This window comes from Lissotriton helveticus, chromosome 8 (genome assembly GCF_964261635.1).
Source record: "Lissotriton helveticus chromosome 8, aLisHel1.1, whole genome shotgun sequence".
NCBI lineage: Eukaryota > Metazoa > Chordata > Amphibia > Caudata > Salamandridae > Lissotriton > Lissotriton helveticus.
In genome coordinates, this window is record NC_136069.1 from 364726577 (window position 1) to 364739822 (window position 13246).

The window sequence follows — 13246 nt, forward strand, 5'->3', positions numbered from 1 at the left end:
GAGACCATTTAGCTGCGATTTGAGTTGTATTTTCTCCCTTATCCTTAATTAACCATTGGTATCCCAGTTTTATCAACGACTTTGTTTTATCAGAGTAAATACACTCAAGAATATCTGAATGTTTAGCTTCCGTTATTCTCATTTTGTTATGAAAAAAATCTCTCAATTGTCTATATCTAAAATGCATATCATCTGTAAGCCCATTAGTAATTTTTAGGTTCTCGAAGTCAGTCAAACCATTGGTGCCATAAAGGTCTCCTAGTGTAATTATTTCATGTCTAATCCAGCGATTCGCCAAACCATCCGAGAATATGCCCGGAAGACCGGGATTATTCCATAGTCTTAAGTTCGGCGTTGTAAAATGTGCTGTTACTAATGTGTAAAATTTTATCCCAAATTTTTATAGCATGTTTAGCAGTCTTAAATTTGACCCGCTTAAAGTAATTTGGATCATGAACTCGTAATAGGAATTGGTTCGAATCGGCGCCTAACATATACTGATGAAAGAATAAAGAAGGAGTATTCTTTAGCAAACTCCTTATTCGTAAAAAAAAAGTAGCTAGAAAATAGAAGTTAAAGTCTGGGAAAGTAAGTCCCCCTTTAGAGATTGGCAGTGTCAAGAATTTAACCGCCCTTCGTGCCTTTTTATAGCCCCATATGAAACTACTACATATACCGTCTAATTTTCTAAAAAAAAGTTTATTTGGTTGCAGCGGTATGGCTCTACACAGATACAACAACTTAGGTAGAATTTTCATCTTAATCAAATTGTCTCCCTATCAGACTGAGAGGTATTTTATGCCATTTTTTAAGACTAGCAGTAGTTTCTTTTAAAAAAGATTCGTAGTTTATTTTCAGAATTTCCCCCACTTTAGCAGTGATTTTGATGCCTAAATAAACGGCTTCTTTACATGTGTCAAAAATTTGTGTATCCGGGGTGTAGTTGAGTATGATTTGGGTTTTGTTCACATTCAGTTTATACCCAGAAATTCTCCCAAAATTTTGTGCTTCGTTTATGATTTCTGGCATAGTTTTATTAACGTCGGGTGTATAAATTGCTATATCGTCAGCAAAGGCGGTTAATTTAAGAACTATGTCTCCATGACAAGCTGGTACAATATTAGTTTGGTCGTTTAAAGCATTTAAAAAAGGTTCTAAAGACAGGGCAAAAAGTAATGGGGAAAGGGGGCAACCTTGTCTTGTACCTCTTGCTATCTTAAAATTGGCTGAGTCTTTGCCTCCATAGCTTATCATAGCCTGTGGTTCATCGTACAGTGACTTAACCCATTCTAAGTAGGAGCCAGTGATACCCATTTTACTTAGTACTGCCCACAGATATTCCCACCCCACTCGGTCGAATGCTTTTTCCGCATCTAGCATTATCATACCGAGTGGGGTGTTGGTGGTTTCCGCAACATCAAAAGCTGTGATTGAAGTGTTAACATGCAGGGTGGTATCTCTGCCCACTACAAAGCCATGTTGTTGGGTGTTGACAATGTCCGGCATATAGGGAGCTAATCGATTGGCTAAAATTTTGGCAAAGATTTTAACGTCAGAGTTAAGTAAAGATATGGGCCGATACGAGCCACACTCTTTTTCGGGCTTTCCCTTTTTAAAAAAAAAGATAATTTTGGCAATTTTCCATGATGCAGGTGCTTGCTTAGAAAGAATAATTGAATTAATCACCTCTTGCAGTAACGGAATTCGTTGTAACGTCATACATTCATCAGCACATGAACTTAGTAATACCAAAACAATTGTCAAAGGACTGACGAGTATCACATGTACTAAACTGGCGAGAGAACTCACCTGCACATATATATTGTAATGCTAAAGTAATTAATGATCCATGAACGGACAAACAGTGCATTGGGTTAGGTGTTCGATATACATGTTTATGCATTATTTGATTACAACGCAAAATGTTGGCTTTAAGTTACATATAGCAACACCTAATGCTGAAGTCAGCACAGTGATCAGAGGGCCACCGCAGTAGTACCTGTGACATCACAAACAGCAATTCCTTTTATGTTTATATACACAAAACATTCTTCTGCAGGGTACAGTTGCACCTTGATGTGAGACATGGACACAGGTGTCCATATTGCCTAGAAGTTCAATAAAAAACAGTGCGCAGCGATGTGGGCGGAATGCTGCCTAGCCAATAAGGGTCTGACATTCATAGGCCCTATTGGGCTAATCTTGTGTATGTCATTCAGGGTGGGAGTGTGTGTGTTGTGGGGTGGCCAAAGAGCTGCATGGTATATAGGGTTGCAAAATAGTAGGGGAGGGGCTATGTTTCGTTCCTAGGTCAGTTGTGCATTAAAGTCCTAGCTTTGTTCATTATGGACGGAAGAGAACTATGGTGTAATGTCTCTGTGATGCCAATCTTTGACAAGGTGTATCTATTCAGCACAGTGCTGATCATAGTTGGTTCGGATGCCAAGGGGTAAGGAGCGGACACGTGACACTTTTGATATTTCCTGGATCCTCCAATAAAACTGAATGTCTTCCAACAACAGGCACTGTTGGGTGTCCAATATGTATCCACTTCTCGTCTGGCATGGGACCTAGGAGCATGTTTATAGTGCCCCCCCCCCCCCCTGTTGCTTGCGTTGTGCCCAGTATATAATGTATGTAGACTACTGAATCTGCTGTGTGATGGACCAAATGGATCAGTATGCTGGACAGTCTGAGACGTGTCATGCTTCTGATGTTGGCACTAACACAGTGTACAAAAATGCGCACTTAATTGGCAATTGTTTTTCTTCTCTTTCTTCTTTAACTCACCTCATAACTTATTTCCATAAGTTGAAACCTGTCCCATTCCTGACCCAAATGGTCCAGGTCCATCTTCTCAAATCTTTGAATGCAAGGAATTATGCTGGTGGACTTTTATTTGAAGAGCATTGGGCGTAACATGCTATATTTTTAAGCACAGCCATGTGGTGGTGGTCTGCAATTGCGACAGCTCATTTTTCCTGGTTACTGTTTCTCGAGAGCGCGCAGAGCGCAAACAAAAACTAGGCCGGTCATTTCCGGTCTGTATTAAAGGGTCTTAAATAAAGCGGGTTCATCAGCAAAATGTGAAACCGAGTCTATTCACCAAGTTGCATCGCATCTTTGGGAAATAAGGAGACACGTTTACCCCCATTACAAGAGGTCAGTCGCATACCTGTGACCCGTCAAGCAATAGAACCTTGTTCATTGATTATTACTTGCAGCAGTGCCATGTCTTGCATTTCGTATTGAAAGTCATTATAGAAAGAATTGTGGAATCGTGAGTCATCTAATTTCAAGTGATGATACTACTAACAGCGTGGTGTGCTGTTTCTCTGAGCTCGTAAGATGGGCTGGTCAGTTAACTCCTCGCCGCTGACATCTGATATGCTACCAGATTTGAATCTAAACTCAGCCAGCTCTATAGCTAGGGCATGACGTACGGTCCACCCTCCTAAAGTGGCAGATGGGGAGGCAGATCTGGAAACTGGAAGGGTGGTCTATGGGAGCCGGGCATGCCCAAAAAAGTGGGTAAAGGTATGGGACCTATGGGGGGAAGTATAGGGGCCATTTGGGGGACGCCTTGTAAAGGTTGCAGGCATGTTACAAATAAAGTCTGAGTGGTGACGTGACCTTTGGGGAGAGGTGCCAGTTATATGATAATGAGTCCAGGTTGTACATGATTTTAGCAGATATTCTAAGATGTTGTGTTGCACATTCACTATTGTTGATCATGATTTTCATGCATGCATCTGACCTTGTATGCTGAGCAATTGTGAAATAAAAAGATGTTGGGAAAAAAAACTCAGCCTTCTATCTATCCTTCATACATTGAGCACAGTTACACTGGGTGATTATACCTTATATTTATAGCGCTTAGAAGGGACTAAACTGGTTTTGTGCGCTAAATAAAATAGACTTTGTCATGGGCATCACCGCCAGTCATGAATATTTCATTTCCAGACGAAACCATCACTAAAGCCCAGTAACCCATCCCCGAGAAGGGTTTGAGTTTGTGTAGGAAGTAAGTGGTGGCGACCGGGCGTGCCCAGGAAGTTTCATCCGCACTGGGTGAGGCCTGTTTACCTCGTCTCTCTTGTTACAACACCGCGCAGAGGACACTGGTAACTCGCACCACTGAACGTGTTGGCATTAGAGAAGCGAAGGGTGGCCCCGCGGTTTCTCAAGGGAGGAAGTGGTAGGGACATTGCCACAGCGTCACTTTGCAACTCTTTGGAGGCAACATCCCAGTGAAAGGCTGGCATTGAGCCAGTTCTTTTTAGCACTCTGGCCAAACGAGCACCCACCCGCCCCTGCAAGCGCCATGAGCCAGTCTGCCAGGAGTGTGCACTGGGTGTCACAACAGAACCCAATTGTTCAGCTTCGAGGCGGAGGCCTGCAGGCAGAGCTGTGGTTTACACATGCAGTGTGTCTGATCCGGCGCCCTCGGGTGGGGTGTGTTGAGGCATGCACGAGGCACCACAACACTTTACAAAAGGTGATAGAACAGAGAAGCAACAGATACAATTATTTGACAAACCCTGGGCGTCATTGACAAAGCCATTTGCACGCTGTTCAACACAGTTGCCTAAATGGCTCAGTTTACAATTGTAAACTTTTTTGGGGCACGTTTACTACTATTTCACACGATGGAGCGCAGAAACCAAAGTTGCTGTGATGTCTTGCGTGAGACGGAGAGAGCAGGACGGTGTCATATCTACTAAGATATGGCGCTGCTGCTCTCTTCCCTAGCATTAGCGCGCTTTCAGGCTTCCTAACGCTAAACATACGCATTATCACAATAATGAAACGTGTGCGTGATGTCCAGCATACATTTTGTAATGGAATGATAGCTCAGAGGTACTTTAAAATGTCCCTATTAATTATATGAGCTGTAAACTGCAGCATACAAGCAAAGTTTGAAAGGTTTGGAGATTAAAAAAAGACGTTTGCACCCGCCTCAAGAATGCATTCTTTTTTGGTGCAATGCTCCATCTACCAGTTTTAGTAGATAGGGCTTTACATCAAAAACCATAGCTGGTAGTGTGGAAACACCCACGTACCACCCAGGGAGCACCCCATTAGCATAAAGTAGTGCAGAGCACTACTTAAGTTACTTTTAGGCCGCTTTCCAACACAAAAAGGTTTGCTCTAAAAAGTAAATAATTGTTCAAGACTTTCCACTGGTTTGCCTCACTTTTTGTGACTTTGCACAGGCAAAGAACTTTCATAAATCTGCCCCTTGGTATTCTCTACGGCTGGATTTGCATTCATAAACATCATTTTCTCATACACATCTTTAGTTTTTGCCTACACAGCACTTGCAAAAGGGCTTTCATTATTTACCATTTGTTGGCTTGCTTTTCACTCTCTCCTCTTTGCTTTTTATTGGTTATTACATGCAGTTTCATGTCTCCCTTTGTCTTCCTAGTGTGTTTGTGTTTTCTGTGGAGCATGGATCAAGTACCTCTTCCTTTTGAAGTCTTCATCAACTACTTTCGTTGCTGGTACTTTTTTTCTTCCTTGACATGCACTCTTAGAGAGTGTTTATTTTGCTGTCCCTCTCCTTTACCCTAGCCCTCCTCCCACTCTCATTCTATATCAACCACCTCCCGTTCTCTGTTCCTTTACATCCTCCTTCCGCCCTCAGTTCTTTTTTAGTCACCCCAGCCCTTCTCGCTCCGTCGGTTTGTATTCTCCTCCGGCCTTTTGTTTCTCCATTCTGTTGTATTTCATCCCCACTCCTGTTCTCCATTGTGGGAAACCCACCTGTTCTCCATTGTGGGAAACCCACCCCCACTCTGTTTTTTCATCCCCCCCCTCTTTTTCTCACCAACCCTGCCCGCCCCCATTCCACCGTCCTTAGTTTACCACACACACCCTCCCCCTTCATGTTGCTTGTTCCCTCCCCAACCCTGTGCTGTTTTGAAACATACCGCACACAGCTTTAATAAAAACAAAATATGCTAACAAAACGATCAACACTGTTCACGTCATAACATTAAAAAAATATTATTTTTTTTACAAAATCATGTGGCACAGCAGCTTGTGCTGCTGTGCAACATGTAAACAAACACTGACAAAGCCGAAAGATCTTGCATAGGCGAAAACTATTGGCTTTGCCAATGGTTGTTGTGAGAGGAAATATTCTACTGTGGAGAAGTGTGGCTCACTGGTTAGAGGAGGCAGACCTGGAAGCAGAGGTCAGCCCGGGACCAGGGTTCAATTCCCGGCTCGGCGGGGTCTTGAGTCCTAATATGTCCATGGACTCGACAATTCTCGCTCCGGTGCCTACTCGATTCACGGGTTCACACTCTGCGACTCTGGGCAATAGCTTGCTTAATCTCCACAACGGCCCCTGGTGGTGGGATGCCTGGCTTTCACCTTGTGGATACCCTGCCGGGGTTATCTCACAGGGGAATACCAGGACGGGTTCCCTAAGCAAGCGCTTAGAAACCGCTCGGTGATTTGCGCTATATAAATTCCTGTACATTTACATTTACATTTACCAAAGGGTAGGTAAATGGCCTCTGCTGGATAACAGTTTGTGTTAAGGGTAGACGTAAATCTGTATTGAGGCTGAGAATGGGGAGGAAACACGCTCAGAAAGGATTTTTCCACAGAGAAAAATATTTTCCTTGTGAAGAAAAAAATAATAAATTGCAATTGCAGTGCAACCTTGTATATATTCATCCATACATTTACAGATGTGAACTTGCTCTATGTATGGTCATAAAATTACTTACCAAAAGGATTCTAGGAGCACTCCTGGGACCTTGCAACTGTGAATAAATAAAGTAAATGTCCGACCTTTCTGTGAATTGTGTTTAGTATGATTAACATATCAAAACTGTAGACAATGCTTAGGAATTATGTGAAAAAAGGTAATTGATTACTTATCACAAAAAATATTTAGCACAACTATCTTAAACTTAAATATCTGAAAGAGACTATTCTTTATAGATTCCTTACCTTAGAATTACCCCCAGGCGTCAGACTGGATCTAGAGAGTTTTTCTTCAGCAGTAACCCTGTGCATCGGGTGGTGTCGGTTGACTCCGCATTCGTCGTTGACGTCGTGATCGCCGGAATGACGTTGCGGTATCTATTTAGACGCCACCCCTGCGTGCTGACGTCAGTTCTTTCTTTTTCCGCGCCAGCCAGCGCAGGTCCAGAGAGGGCAGTACCCTTAGGCATTTTTTGACTAGTGATTTTTTACTTTTGTCAACATCTTTTTTGAGTTGTTCGACTCCTGGTGCACGTAGGGATGTCAATATATCAAAAAAAGACTTGATTGTACACGGACACATAATCTTTCCAAGGGTCCTAAGGGCAGGGTAGTGAATTCTCCGCCCAAAAGCTGGCTTCTGAAGAATGCCACTAGCAGCCGGACCTTGGTGTCCAAATTTAAATGTTTGTTAATCCACCCTCCTTGTACCCCCACATGTTAGTGTATACAAGAAAAAATGTGTGAAAGGTCTGAAAGTACCTCAAGTAAGCATCACCAAGTGAACTGTTGGCAGGTACTCACCAGCTTGCTCACGTTTTTCATCATTAGTGACTTTCAAGACCGTGAAGAAATGAAATAAGTGTCAAGTATAAATTTTAGGAGGTTTAGAAATAAAGAAAGAAGGAACAAATAGTGATGTGTGAAAGGATGCACAACAAGTGCTTGTTGTCTGCTATCCCACTAAAAACCCGTAGTGAGAGAAAAGGTAAACTCACTTCTCCAAGCTAAAATGAGTTGGGACTCACTTGCAAAGACACCGACTTTATTGGATGCCGTGAGCCCACTCAGGTTAAAAAAGGAAAACACAATGTTACAGACCACTTCAAGTAGGGAAGGCCAACATGTTTCATTGCCAAATACCTTGCGGCAATTTCATCAGGGCTCGGGCCAGTCTTCAACTCACTAGTGTTTCATACTGAGCCTGGGGTAACAGGTGGTTGCCATCAGCATTCATACCAGCAACCCACCTCCTGGGGGGTGTTCTCCAGTTTACTCTTCAATTGCTTGCTCACAACACAAAATAACTGAAATCCACACATTTAACTGTAAGCACTAAATTATCTTCACATTCTGGGGTAGGATTAAGAGTTTAATCTGTAGTCAAATTATCAGTTTGGACAAAATATCCCAAAACATTGTCAACTTCTTAAGCCTTTTCATGACTAAGATCCACCATAGCTCTTTCCTCAGAAAACTCAGAGCCACTTATCATCCAAACCTGGTTTGAATACGTCATGGCAGCCTACTTTCCATCCAGATCTGGTATTAAAAACACAAAATCTGAAATAAATTGGCATTGTAAGTCCTAACAAACTTCCATTGCACAGTTGTCTATCCACTTGCTATCAAATGTCAGTCTAATCAAAGAAAGGATCATAGTTGCATTCAAAGCCTTCATAGAATCCAGATTTTCCCTCATAATTAGGTAGGATTAATGGCATTTTACATTCATACATGAGACAAACATTAAACTTGTTCAAAGCTTAAGTTTTAGCCTACAAAACTACCTAGGCGATAGGCATAAAGCTTTATCTAGGAAAAATGGTCCACCTTTATCGATCTGCCATCTTCAAAATGTTGCCCAGCCTTGTGCTTCTAAGGAAGCCTCTAACGCCATTGCTTCCTCAACTGAATGCACCACAGACATAAAATAAACGCACCTTTCGCATAACACTCTCGACTCACCTAACTTACGTGAAAACGGCATGGGAGCCGAATGGCTTTCTATTTTATATCACCAGCTGCCCATAGGTTATAGATTGAAGACTCAGCGTCCTACTTTTACAGGCACTGTTCCACTGGTAATCTCAGACGATCAGGGAAACAATGTGTTGGACCTTATCCTTGTCTAGAGGAAATGTAATGTTTCAAATGGAATCTTCATGTGTGCTGGGAATTGAGAAAGTTCTGGGAATGGCAACTGCAGCCAGTTTGAGGACACCTGTTAAGCGGTTACATTGTTCTGTGTCAGAAAATCTAAACCGCCTGTGAATTGCTGATTCAGCTAGTAGGGGATCCACTAAAAAACTGGGAGTGAAGCTTGCTCAATGCGTAAAGGCAGGACAAACATTTATATAATTTTGTACACACTTCTGCAGTGGGGATCACTCAGTGCAGCTAAACAAAGGCAGCATGCAGGTGTCCAAGACTGAGGTCATGAGAAATGAAGAAGTTGACCTTCAGTTGTAAGAAGAATGTAAATATTTTTGGCTGAGGAAGCTAGTCAGTGCATTCTTCTTTCGGGAGCCAAGATGCGCAAGAAGGGCCAAACGAGTCCGAAAGAAGCACTTCCTTCAGGAATTTGTTAGTTTGAGCCGAAAAACATGCCTGAAGGAAGTTAAAGTTAACAGAGTTGATAAAAAGTTAATAGAAATAACAATTTCTTAGTTCTCAGTAGAATTTCTTTCTGTGATTGAGGAGTGTCCCCATTCTTCTTTGCACTGGCGACACATTTCTAACGAGGTAACATTCAAACACCAACCGAGTGCAGGCTGGTCGCTTGCCAGCCTCTGTTGACTACAAATGAGTCAATAGCACACTCTTCAAGTTCAGTAGCTAGAGGGAATAATGCATCTGCTACAACTCAGAGGAGTCCTGATTGTTCTGAGGTCAATAAAATGCACGTGAATGTGCTGGATAATGTTGACACCCCGTATACGTGACAATTCATTGCTGCAAGACTGTGGCTTCAAACGCTAAATAAAATAAGCCATATAATTGTGATTTTTCTTTTTACCTTCTTTACTGATTTATGGCCAATCCCAAATCTGCAGACATTTAAATTGAGGCTTTTTGTGTTTCCCAAAAAACAAAGGTGACAAACACAACTAAAAATAAAAATAAATGTAAGCTGGTACTTCACACTCAACTTTTGCAGAATCTAGTGTGAAATAGATTTCTACCGTTTGGAGATATGTTTTGTTATTAGCCTGAAAGTAGACTAACATAGAAACAGTGTTGTGGCTAGGGTACCATGGCCTTAATGCAATTCAGGAAAATGAACCCCCCCCTACCCGAGTGGTTACCCAAATAATGAAGGAGTGCTGCCTGCACACCTCCCAGCATGGATGCCTTCGAACCTGGTGCACCAATTATAGTAATGCACCAACCTCTGCATCTGTACCCTACCTTGTACCCTGGATTCAATCCCTAAACTCTCCAACCCTTTTCTCTCTTCATTGCCTCTCCATCCACATTCTCTCCAGTGAGCTGTATCTATTTATCCCTTTCACTCTCCTCATGTCACTAGGCTCATGTTCCTCTGGTACCACTTTCTCCTTGGCTCTAATCTTTTCTCGTATATCTTCACTGCCCCCTGCCTCTCTAACTCGCTATTTTCGATCTAACACCCTCCCTGCACTCTCCCCTTTATCTCTCTGCTTCCCTTCCCCTACCCGTTAATTCCTCTATCTTTCAATTCTGTTCTTTCTTCTCGGTCTCCTGCCTTCCCCATTTCTCCTGTTTGCCCCACTCCACCTCCGTCTTCTCCCCTCTCCATCACTCCCATGAACCCTTCCATACTTCCTTGTACGTCTCCACTCCCCTCTTTTCCTTAGTACCTCTTACTCTTGACCCTTTCATTTGTTCTTGCCTCTGTTCCTTCCTGCATATCTCCGATATTCTCTATCTTTCTCCACATGGTTTCCTGTATAGGTTCACCCCTTTTGATTCACTCTCTGCAATTACTGCTGCCGCTACATTCTTGCCTAAATCCTGTCCTGCATTTCTCTTTCAGTACCCGCATCTCTTCATCCTCCTTTCCTTATCCTTTGCTTTCGCTACCTCTTCATTGTATGCCCACCCCATTTCTCCTTTCTCCCCATTATTTCTGTAGTATGTTTTGCAGCTGTGTTATTTTCTTGGCTGTGCCCAGCTCCTCACCCTGCCCTGGACTCCCTCACTCCTCCAGTGTAAACAGTGCCAGGCCCCAGGTATCCAAATGGTGCAGGCCACCTCTGGGCCCTGCTGTATCTACCCCCTGCATAGAGATCTTTTTGGATGTCTGCCAAGCAGACCAGCAGCCCTCTTTTGATCTGTGCTTACTACTTCTGACACCCGTGGACTTCCGGCCTTTGTGAGAAGGAAACCCGCGTCCTGTGAAACACTTTTTAAAGAGAATACACCTCAAAGCACTGCCTTGAGGAGAAGGCAGCGCACACCGCTGTCTATACACTTTGTGCAATTTTCTGAAAAGAAATACTTGGCACAGAGTTCACTGGAACACTGCGTCTGCCGACTGCCGGGCAGGGACCTTAGATACCAGCCCACCTGTGCCCTCCACCACCTGGGCATGTTCTCTAGTTGGCCTTCGAAGGCTGGCTCCCGGCAGCCCCTGCCTAGTGCAAGAGTCAAGTGAGGTATATAGAGGCAGCCAAGCCTTGCAATTGCTACCAACAAGTTGCTATTTGGAAGCCCTGTGATTAAAGCAGCCTATCTACTCCTCTTTTAAATGCGAGTATGTTGCTAGCTTTTGTTGGTACCACCAATTAATGTTCATTAACATGATGCAACCCTCCCCTCTCGAAGAAAAGGGAATAATTGCTTCTGCTTCCTTCAATCTCCTCTTGACTGTCAGTTCATAAACATGAGAGGGTAGTCCCCGGCGGCTGCCTCTGCACCACTCGGAAACCTGGGTTAGATGTGCCCTAAATGGTGTCAGCTTTGGAGACATGAGAAGTATATTTGCCCATGCCACATTAGACCGCTGAAAATTCAAAATCACTATTCTAAGAACCCATAAAATGAGTCGTGGTTTGGTGAGCCTGAAAGAGGGCGGAGTCATGAAGCGCAGCATCTTGTTTGATAAACTGTGCAGTGTGATAGTAAAACTGTTCCGCCTTACTCCATTGGTCGCTTCAAGGTAGCTCTCTTGGTTAACCCCGCCCACGCTCATGACGAGTCATGAGCCACAGTTCTCGTGTGCTCAGCTCGTCATGACCGTTAGAACGCTCAGACGCGGGGCTAATTCCCCTGCTGTGCTGGGCGTTCTAAGGAACGGGCGTGGTCATGACGAGCTCAGCTCGTCATGAGCACACGAGAAACTTGGCTCATGACGAGCTGAGCTCGTCATGAGCACCGGGGCGCTGTGTGCGCCCCCCAGCACAGCAGAGGAATCGACCCCGCAGCCAAGGGGTGAAGGCTCATGCAGCAGAGAATCTAGGTGTACAGAGAAGGTTTTCAGGTATAGTGCTGCAAAGGTAACTCAGGCGTTTAAGGCAGTTGCAGGAGCAATCTGTGTCTGCAGCCGAGGACAGAGTTCACAGATTTCTGTTTGTTGCGAGACTGCTCAGTGGGTCAATGCTTTTGTTGCAGGGATCCTTGTGTGACCTGCAGGTTACAAGTTACCGCCCAGGTAATGTGGCTGAGAGTTATGCGCCTTCCTCAAACAGTTGCCTCTAACCTGCAAGTTTTATCAGAATGTTTCCTTATTATAAGGTTGGTAAAACGGGGCTTCTTTCGAGTAGTGAAAGACAATAATTACTAAGTGCTGTCTAATGGTTATTAGTATGATCACACACACACAGATGAAATCATAGCCACTGGAACTGCAATTCTGCAGCTGCAGCATTTTCCGAATTATTATGGATAAGCCACACATTCCATCATCTTTTGCATAACTTCTAGATTTTAATCAAATATTTTTTCCATGTCAATCAGTTCAAACATTACTAAAAACACAACCACACGTCGTGCAGAGGGAGGCCACCTTTCAGTTGCAGATTGCTGTATTTAGGTATTTAACTGATATTAATGAGTTGAAACCAGTGTTAACATGTAAAAATGGCAAGATAGTAAAGTAGCACTACTTTGTGCCACATTACGCAGCATAACATGCCTTTTCATGCTGAATAATTTAGCCTCCTGCTCTATTCAGTCTATTACTGGTCCCTCTGACCAGACACATACAGTCTAATTGAGTTAATATATCTAGAATGCACTATGCCAGCAGCACCCAACTCTTCCTAAGGCTGGGTGGGAACCCTGGCCTGGCGCGCAGCAGCTTCGTGACTGTTTCACTGCAGTTTCTGACTAGATGACGCGGAACTGTCTACGATTGGAAGGCGATAAAACTGAGGTGGTGCTGCTGGGGGACCTCCATCAGTATGATGGTCGAACAACATGCACACACGTTCTAATCTATCTCCCATCCCAGTTCTGTACCATACGCACATAACCTTGTTTTACGCAGTTATTTGCAGCACTTAGCCCACATCTTTACACTGTGATGTGCGTGTTC

At 43.5% G+C, this 13246-nt stretch overlaps 1 protein-coding gene across 2 annotated transcripts in view; it reads left to right on the forward strand.

The window, feature by feature from the left end:
- Nucleotides 1–13246, forward strand: part of FRY (FRY microtubule binding protein) — a 778582-nt gene that overhangs the window by 693533 nt on the left and 71803 nt on the right. The gene's annotated exons all lie outside the window — the stretch shown is intronic.